Genomic DNA, 9,467 nt, shown 5'->3' with positions numbered 1-9,467 from the left:
GTATACAGAGAACATGAATAAATGGGGGCTGCCATACCAACTCTAACAAGACTAATCAATTAAGGTGGGCTATTATCAGCAGGAGGGGAAAAAACTTTTGTATTGATCAGGATGGCCCATGTCAAACAGTTGACAAGAAGGTGTGAATAACAGTAGGGGGAAAACTAGCATGGGGAAATAGTTTTTAGTTTGTGTAATGACTCATCAACTCCCAGTCTTTTTCAAGCCTAATTTAATGGTGTCCAGTTTTCAAATTAATTCCAGTTCTGCAGTTTCTCATTGGAGTCTGAAGTTTTTTTTGTTGAATAATTGCAACTTTTAGGTCTGTAATTGAGTGTCCAGGGAGGTTGAAGTGTTCTCTGACTGGTTTTTGAATGTTCTAATTCTTGACGTCTGATCTGTGTCCACTTATTCTTTTGCATAGAGACTGTCTGTCTGGTTTCACCAGTGTACATGGCAGAGGGGCATTTCTGGCACATGATGGCATATCACGTTGGCAGATGTGCAGGTGAACAAGCCTTTGATAGTGTGGCTGATGTGATTAGGCCCTATGATGGTGTCCCCTGAATAGATATGTGGACATAGTTTGCAATGGGCTTTGTTGCAAGGATAGGTTCCTGGGTTAGTGTTTTTGTTGTGTGGTTGCTGGTGAGTATTTGTTTCAGGTTGGGGGAGGGGGGGCTGTCTGTAAGCAAGGACTGGCCTGTCTCCCAAGATCCATGGGAGTGAGGGATCGTCCTTCAAGGTAAGTTGTAGATCCTTGATGCGCTGGAGAGGTTTTAGTTGGGGGCTGAAGGTGACAGCTAGTGGAGTTCTGTTACGTTTTTTTCTTGGGCCTGTCCTGTAGTAGGTGACTTCTGGGTACTCTTCCGGCTCTGTCAATCTGTTTCTTCATTTCAGCAGGTGTGTATTGTAGTTGTAATAACACTTGATTAGAGATCTTGTAGGTGTTTGTCTCTGTCTGAGGGGTTGGAGTAAATGCGGTTGTATCATAGAACTTGGCTGTAGACAATGGATGGTGTGATCTAGTCTGGATGAAAGCTGGAGGCAGGTAGGTAAGGATAGTGGTCTGTAGGTTTCTGGTATAGGGTGGTGTTTATGTGACCATCACTCATTAGCACTGTAGTGTCCAGGAAGTGGATCTCTTGTGTGGACTGGTCCAGGCTGAGGTTGATGATGGGATGGAAGTTGTTGAAATCATGGTGGAATTCCTCAAGCATTATCCATTCATGCAGTTCATACAAAGTTAACTACAAATTTCGAAGAGAAAAAGACAATATTACAGCACATTTCATGTAATTGCTAATATTCCCTTTTGATCTCTGAATCAATAGAATTCAGGAAAAGTTTATCTACTAGTTATATCTTGTGAGATGTTAACAATGTAACCAGATTAGGTAAACCGTCAACTACAATCAGTATCTTATTCTCTAACAATATAAGTTTAGACTTTAAAGCTCTAGTCTAGCTAACATGGCTTTGTTAGCTATGTATAAGGAATGACCCTAATTACCATTTATATACTTTTCTAATGTGTCTTTAAGGGTTGAATTTAGGTCATTTAGCCTGCTAGTTGCTTAACTCTGCCTAGCTCAGTGTCACACTCCATGTGACTAGTAGTGTCATCCTGCAGTGAGTAGAGCAGCCTTGTGGCCATTCTGAGGATTAACTTTGCCAGGCCAAAGCCTCTTCCAGCAGCTACACACTGCCACTCTCTCAGCCTGCAGCTTCTCTCTCACTTCAGTAAATGCAGCATCCTCTTCTGGACTCAGCCCTCTAGCTAGATCACTGTGTAGTTTTTTCCCTTCCAGTGATGTGTATCAAAGTCCCTGCTCCCCAGCATTTTCAGGCAGTCCTCTAACTGCCCCAGGTGTCAGGGAAACAAGGGCCCATCCTCTACTCCAGATTCTGGCTTAGGGATGCTCTAAACAGCATCTAAGGTGTGGTTCCCTCCTGTATCTTGCTGCCTTTCCATGAGCCTCTTCCTTACCTCCTGGCCCTCCCCACTTCCTTCTTGCAAGGCATGAACATGGGCTAGTTATCTCTCTAGCACCCTCCTAGGGAGTAACTGCAGACTATTCCTACATCTTCCTCTGCTTTCAGTTTCCTGTCTTCATATAAGCCCTGCCTGTACCCACACAGATGACTTGCTTCCCCTAATTCTCCCAGGCTGCAAACTGATTGGCTGATTGGGCCCACTTGGCCCAATTCAGCTCTTGCAAGGCCAGTGGGGGGAGTATATCCCATTACAGTCCCATTAAGCTGTTTGAGTTTGGCTTCCATGTAGGTTTTGGTAATTTCTACTTCTGTATTCTCATTACTCACTCTGCCCCCAAACTCCTTATTACTCTTACTAAAAACTGAGGCAAAGTATTTGTTGAGCCATACCTAGATTATCTTTAATCTACACCCCATTCTCAAAGAAAAGGAGTACTTGTGGCACCTTAGAGACTAACCAATTTATTTGAGCATGAGCTTTTGTGAGCTACAGCTCACTTCATCGGATGCATGCCGTGGAAACTGTAGCAGACTTTATATATATACAGAGAATATGAAAAAATACCTCCTCCCACCCCACTGTCCAGCTGGTAATAGCTTATCTAAAGTGATCATCAGGTGGACCATTTCCAGCACAAATCCAGGTTTTCTCACCCTCCACCCCCCCACACAAATTCACTCTCCTGCTGGTGATAGCCCATCCAAAGTGACAACTCTTTACACAATGTGCATGATAATAAAGTTGGGCCATTTCCTGCACAAATCCAGGTTCTCTCACCCCCTTACCCCCCTCCCAAAAACCACACACACAAACTCACTATCCTGCTGGTAATAGCTCATCCAAAGTGACCATTCTCCCTACAATGTGCATAATTAAGGTGGGCCATTTCCAGCACAAATCCAGGTTCTCTCACATCCCCCCCACCCCCATACTCACACACTCACACACTCTCTCTCTCTCTCTCTCTCTCTCTCTCTCTCTCTCCTGCTGGTAATAGCTCATCCAAACTGACCACTCTCCAAGTTTAAATCCAAGTTAAACCAGAACATCGGGGGGGGGGGGGGGGGGAGGAAAAAACAAGAGGAAATAGGCTACCTTGCATAATGACTTGGCTTAAATAGAGACTGGGAGTGGAAACTTAAGAACAAAGTGCTGCGCTGCTAACAAAAATAGGTGGCCTTTTAAAAGGCCACTATTAAACTAGAGGGTACTAAATGTAGCTATCCTATTCAAAAAGGTGCTAGAAGTGATTCTTGGAATTCTACACCAATGAGCCTCAGTGGAGGAAACTGGTAGAAATTATAATGAAAAAACATATGTTAACATGATAGGGACAAACCAGCACAGCTTCTGAAAAGGAAAGTCACCTCTCTCTAGTCTAATGGAATATTTCATTGTCAGTACAATAGTGGATAAAGGAATATAGGTTTACATAATTTATTTTGACTTACAAAAATCCTTTCTCACTTCAGTTTTGTCCAAGATTTTCAAAAGTGATTATTGATTTTCTGGTGCCCAATTTGAGGTGTCTTAAAGAGGTCTGATTTTTAATAAAATCCTGAGCGCTCATCTCAGACTGCACCCCAAAAATCATGAGACTTTTGAAAATCTTAGTTATTATTTGTATTTCAGATGTGCTAAAGTCCGCATTGAGGGCCTCATAGTGCCAGGTGCTGTATATACTTAGGACAGGGGCGGGCAAACTACGGGCTGGATCCAGCCTGCAAGCTCTCACGGGGGAGAGCAGGCTGGGGCTTGCCCCACTCTAGCCCTCCAGCTAGGGCAGGGATGGGGGCTGCAGCATGGCCCTGTTGCAGCTAGGGCGCAGGGTTGAGGGCCGCTCCATGCAGCTCCCAGAAGCTGTGGCATGGCCCCACTGCAGCTCCTATGTGCTCCAAAGGCCCCTCCAGCGCTCCAGTTGGAGCTGCATAGACGGTGCCTGCACACGGGGCAGCCCAGAGCCCCCTCCTAAACCCCAAACTCCCCAGCACCCCCCCAGTGTGTCCCTACCCACCTCCCCCGAGCCCTCTCCCCCTAACCAGAAGCCTCACCCCCTTCCTGCACCCTGAACTCCTCATTTCTGGATCCACTGTGGAGCCCTCACCCCCCCCAACCAAAGCTCTCACCCCTTCCTGCACCCCAGCGCAAATGTTATGAGCATTCATGGCCCAACCTCCAATTTCCATTCCCAGATGTGGCCCTCAGGCCAAAAAGTTTGCCCACCCCTGATTTAGGAGAAAACTGCCTGCGACAAGGAGTTTACCGTCTAATCTGGAGCTCTCCGGGAAAAGGAGGTAGTCGAAGAGTGAGCGCTAAGCACTGCTATGGATTGGAAACTGGTTTATAGGCAGAAAACGTGGCACCAGGTCCCCTGCGTGGGGTGGGGCGATGGAAGGCTGAGCAGACCGTGCGCCCAGAGCCCAAACGGCCCGGAGAGGGAGGAGGCCAGTATGAGGGGAGGCCTCCGGCCCAGCGCCTTTTGGGGTTAGCCTAGGCGCAGCCACACTGACCCCTGGCGGCCGGCGTGAGAGTCGACAGCGGGCATACAGCGCACGCGCCTGACTGACGAGATCGCCGCGTGGGCCGGGCATTCGTTGGGATAACGGACCCACCTGCCGGCCCCGCAGGAGGGAGCGTGAGGGGAACATGGTGAGCCCGTCGGGCGGGGCAGGGAGGAGCCTCTCCAACTCGGGGGAAAAGATCCTCCCGTGGGGTGTGGCGCCTCCCTGAGGCGGGGAATATGCGGGAGGTAAAACCGCCCCGCAGGCGAGTTGGGGAGCGGCCACACCCCTGTCCCCGTCCGGCGCCGGGAACGGAGACCCTCTCCACTGGGGGTGGGGACTAAGGGGAGGTGTTCGCGGGAAGAAAGTTTCGTAGTCGGGGGTGGGGGAAGCTGGGCGAGCGCCTCTCTCTCGCGGCGTGGGGCGCAGCGGGAATAGCAGGCGGGCAGCAGGTCTCGGGACAGGAGAGAGCGGGGGGGGGGAGCCTCCGTGCGGGTCGCTGCGTGCGGCTCGCTGCGTGCGGCTGGGGCTCCCGAAGAGAGTCCGCGCTGCCTGTCCTGGCCGGGTCCCCCCGTCGCGGGGCCGTGGGAGCCCAGCAGGGCGGCCGTTGCAAAAGAGCGCGGGGACGCGGACTGTAGCCGCGCGTGTCGTGAGCTTGGCGAGATCGCTGGCGTCAGGTGTCCGTGGCAGGGTAAACGTGGCGTCGCTCTGTGCGGTCCCAGAAACCCACCAGAAAAGCTGTGGAATTTTAGAGTTCTGATTTGTTAGTGTAGGGGAGACTTTCCTCTAGTACAATCAGTGAGTCAACTTGGGTCAAATCTTGACTTTGTCCAGTTAACCTGGAAGTCCACAGTAGTGTACTTAGCGGTTGTAAAACGGGGGAGGGTGGGGGAGATGGAGACTGGGCTCCTTTAAAACAGTGGTGGCCAAACCTTTTTCAAATTTGTGATTATTTATTGTGGCTATAAAGCACCTTTTACAAATTAATGGTCCTTTACAATTCATCAAACACTGTAGATGCCTTTTTTTCAGAGTAGGCAGCCCTGTTAGTCTGTGTTCGCAAAAAGAAAAGGAGTACTTGTGGCACCTTAGAGACTAACAAATTTATTTTACAAGATGCCTTGTAATTGCTCAAACAGAATTCTAGCCTCCAGTCATCGAGATTACCCTAGCCACTGGCCTGATCTTCATGCAGTTTTGCTCTGTTTTAATTAAAGGAATAATACTTCAAGGAACTTTGTGAAATTGTAAATTTGTGAACACTCCTATATCTATTTAAAGTTGGTTGAAGTTTGTTTAGCTTGCTTCTCTAACTAAATTGATATACATCTGAGTTTGAAGGGTCAGGGCCTAAGAATGTCAACATAAAATTTACATTGATTTATCTAAAATGGTGCAAGTCCCTGTGTCGAACATGCATTCACAAATGTTTTCTTTCTTCTTTGAGTGGAAACAATTCACAGACTAACCCCTTCAGAATGTTAGGAGGTAGGCTGAGTTTTGCTTTCCTGGAGGAGCATTTTCTCCAGATGAGTACTTGACCCTCATCTGTTCACTTAGTATAGACCTGATGCTTACCTACTGGAACTCTGTCATGCTGCTAAGAAATAAGAATCTGTAGTTTATAATGTGCACCTGCAAGGGTGGATCAGAGCAAATTGAGAACTGCTCCCAACTGGTGAATGATTTTACTCTCATTTTAAGGAGATACATTACCAAATGCTCAGAGGCTATGTGACTTTAAGAACTTTTTGAAAGAAAACATTTAGCAAAGCACTTCCACACATGCTTATGAGACTTAAGCATGTTCTGAAGTGCTCTGCTAAATTGAGACCATATATTCTATCTTTATATTTTTATAGGTGACTGGTGTTCTGTACATTCCCACAGAAAGAGTTGGAACTGGGAACTGTTTTTGAGATGGTTCTAAACTTAAAGGTTATGCCTAAAATGACCATGCTGTCTGTTTGTAGCTCACTCCTGTTGATTAGCAGGAGGATCCCATGCACTTCTTATGTGCCTGCCTCCTAGCCTTTCCAATACAGAATGTGTAGAGGTAATTATTTTTTCATGCACAATATAGTTGTTTTGCTATGTTACAGAAAATGCAGTGTATAAAATCCCCAAATTAGGGAAATGCCTCTTATGTGTAAAATGAAACAAGTGGGTCTGGACGGTTCATAGGATTGGTAATAGAGCCATCTATAGATTTATTGAAGCTGGAACCCCGGTGCTGCAGGGCTGAAGTTGTAGAAATCACATAAAATCACTGAATCCGTGACCGACTCACACATAGCCTTACCTATCACCAATGCACAGCATTTTAATCCTTTAAAGAGGCACTGTAAATCACTGACATCTGAGGATTTGCCTACACTTAAAAAGCTGCAGTGGCATAGTTGCGCTACTGTAGCGCTACCATAAAGACACTGCCTACCCTGAAAGGCAGTAGCTATGTCAATGGGAGAAGCCCTTCCACTGACATAACGCTGTCTACGCCGGCTGTTAGGTCAGTATAAATGTCACTCAGGGGAGTGGAAAATCCACACCTGAACGACGTAGTTATACTGACATAAGTTTGTAGTGTAGACCAATGCTGAACATGAAGGAACTACACACAGTCTGAGACATTTTTCCTCTGATTATGTATCTTCCTCTGGTTTACAAAAATGCCGAATTGGTTGAGGGAGAAAAATATGCTTTTCACTGACCTTTTGGTATGTAGGTCTTGACACTGCATGGTGGATAGAATTTGCAACTTGAGGATCCATAAACTGACTGTTTATGCAGTGAGTTAGCCATATTGGGCCAAATTCTAATTTTAGTTTTCTAAGTGTTAATCCAGAATAATTCCATGAAGAAAAGGAGGACTTGTGGCACCTTAGAGACTAACCAATGATGATTTAAACCTAGCCTGGTGTGAATTGTGTAGCCAGTACTGACTCCTATGCTGCAAAACATTGAGCAACTTATGAAGGCTGAAATTAGTGGGAGTTGAGGACACTGGACAGCCTCTCCTTAATTAAATAAAAGAAAAAAGCAAGACTTTGTGATTGACTTCTAATTTTTAAGCCCTGGACTCGGATAATACATGCTTTCCTTTTGTATGTAATAGGACAACTCATCATGAGACCACAAAAGAGGCATAATCACAGTTTGGTGATTCATATCTGGTAACTGTTTTTCATCGTTAGGACCAAAGATACCTAACCCAGATGGATGAGAAGAGGACATTGCCAAAAACAAAACTGGTATCTCGTCTCCAGTTGGGACCAGAGAATACAGAAATACCACATATGGTTGAAGGAAGGTATATTATGCGTGAACAAGCTGTCAACATTGAGGAAAACAGAAGTTCACTGGTGAGAAATCAGTGTTTTTCTTTTTAAAATGAGATAAATGCTTATGTTGTTAATATCTTATTAACTGTAATCACATTACATTAAAGGACTGACTTAAGGATATTTACTCTTGATTTTAATGAGAATTTTAAGTAGAATTAGCTGTTAGCTAACAGCATATAAATCAGGGGTGGGCAAACCTTTTGGCCTGAGGGCTACATCAGGGTTCCGAAACTGTGTGGAGGGCTGGGTAGGGAAGGCTGTGCCTCCCCAAACAGCCTGGCCCCAGCTACCTATCCGCCCCCTCCCACTTCCTGCCCTATGACTGCCCCCCTCAGAACCCCTGACCCATCCAGCCCCCCCTGTTCCTTGTCCCCTGACCATCCACTCCTGGGATCCCCTGCCCTAACCACTTCCCCCGGGACCCCATCCCCTATCCAACCCCCCGTCCCCTGACTGCCCCGACCCCTTTCCGCCCCCTGACAGGCCCCCTGGGACTCCTATCCACGCCTATCCAACCGCCCTCTGCCCCCCAGGACCCCTTGCCCCTTTTCTGACCCCCCCTTACCGTGCTGCTCAGAGCACCAGGACTGGCAGCACAGTTTTGCACAATATTCTACAATACATTTTAATGCTGTAATCTGAAAAATGATGAGAAATAATGAAAACTCAACTGCATTTGTCAAACAAATTACATTTTATTTTGCATTATTCTGGCCCTCTTTGTTCACTTGCACAGTAATTCATAAATGCCAGTCGTTCACAATGGATCACCCAGCCATTAGTGTGAGCCAGTGAGGTTCTACTGTATGATAATATTTGAATCATGGGGCCATATTTTGTTCTGACTTTACTCTCCGTACAACTCTTTGATTTTAATGATTTCACTGGGTTGCCTGTTAGCCAAATTTCTTTACAAAATATTTTGTTCTCAGTTCTAAGTTCAAAGACATTTATTCCTGTCTATGGAGGATGGAAAAGAGGAGGGAGAGAGAAGTTTATGTTCTGTATGAAAATAAGGGAACATAAGTATTGTTAGATTTATACAAAACATTCAAGTACTTTTATTTGATTTAATTCAGTCATTCACTGGAATATTCTTTAAAAAAAGTTTTCATAAACTAAAACATCTTTTAATCTTACTTCAGAAAAAGTTGTCAATGGAAGCAGAGTTAGGCCATCAATCAGTACTTTTGAAAATCAGCTCTTAAGTGGTTTCCTCGGTTGACTTCAGAAATATTACTTGACCATCAATTCAATATGTATTAAAATTAATGTATTCCTACTTTCTTTTCTTCCTCAGCCATCTTCAGTAGAGAAGTGTCCTACTGTACCCTGTACAGCAGTTTACAGAACAGGCACGGAAAGGAAACACAAAACAACAGTAAAGGAAGGAAAGATGGGCTTTGAATACGTGTATGTAAAACTTATATTTTTTTCATTCTGTACTTCCTGTTTTTTAATTTAAAATGCTGGTGACCCCCAAAAGAACACCAAATCTAAAGCCTTTCTCTCAGATTCTGGAAAGTGTATACTTACTTCCAAATATAAGCTTCATGGCACAGGCCCAACTCTACTATAAAGGGCCAATAATATGTAATTTACAGTGATGTAAATCCAGAGACA

The 9,467-nt window shown here is 45.5% G+C and overlaps 1 long non-coding RNA gene across 1 annotated transcript; it reads right to left on the bottom strand.

Moving 5' to 3' along the window:
- Positions 1-215: 215 nt before the first annotated feature.
- Positions 216-4,410, bottom strand: LOC140908312 (uncharacterized). Its single transcript, XR_012157832.1, has 2 exons — positions 4,263-4,410; positions 216-1,250 (listed from the first exon to the last, which is right to left on the bottom strand). It is a non-coding gene; the product is annotated as an uncharacterized lncRNA (long non-coding RNA).
- Between the last annotated feature and the right edge of the window lie 5,057 nt (positions 4,411-9,467).

This window comes from Lepidochelys kempii, chromosome 3 (assembly GCF_965140265.1).
Source record: "Lepidochelys kempii isolate rLepKem1 chromosome 3, rLepKem1.hap2, whole genome shotgun sequence".
NCBI lineage: Eukaryota > Metazoa > Chordata > Testudines > Cheloniidae > Lepidochelys > Lepidochelys kempii.
The sequence above is the reverse complement of the archived record's forward strand: the minus strand, read 5'-3'. Positions and strand labels throughout refer to the sequence as shown.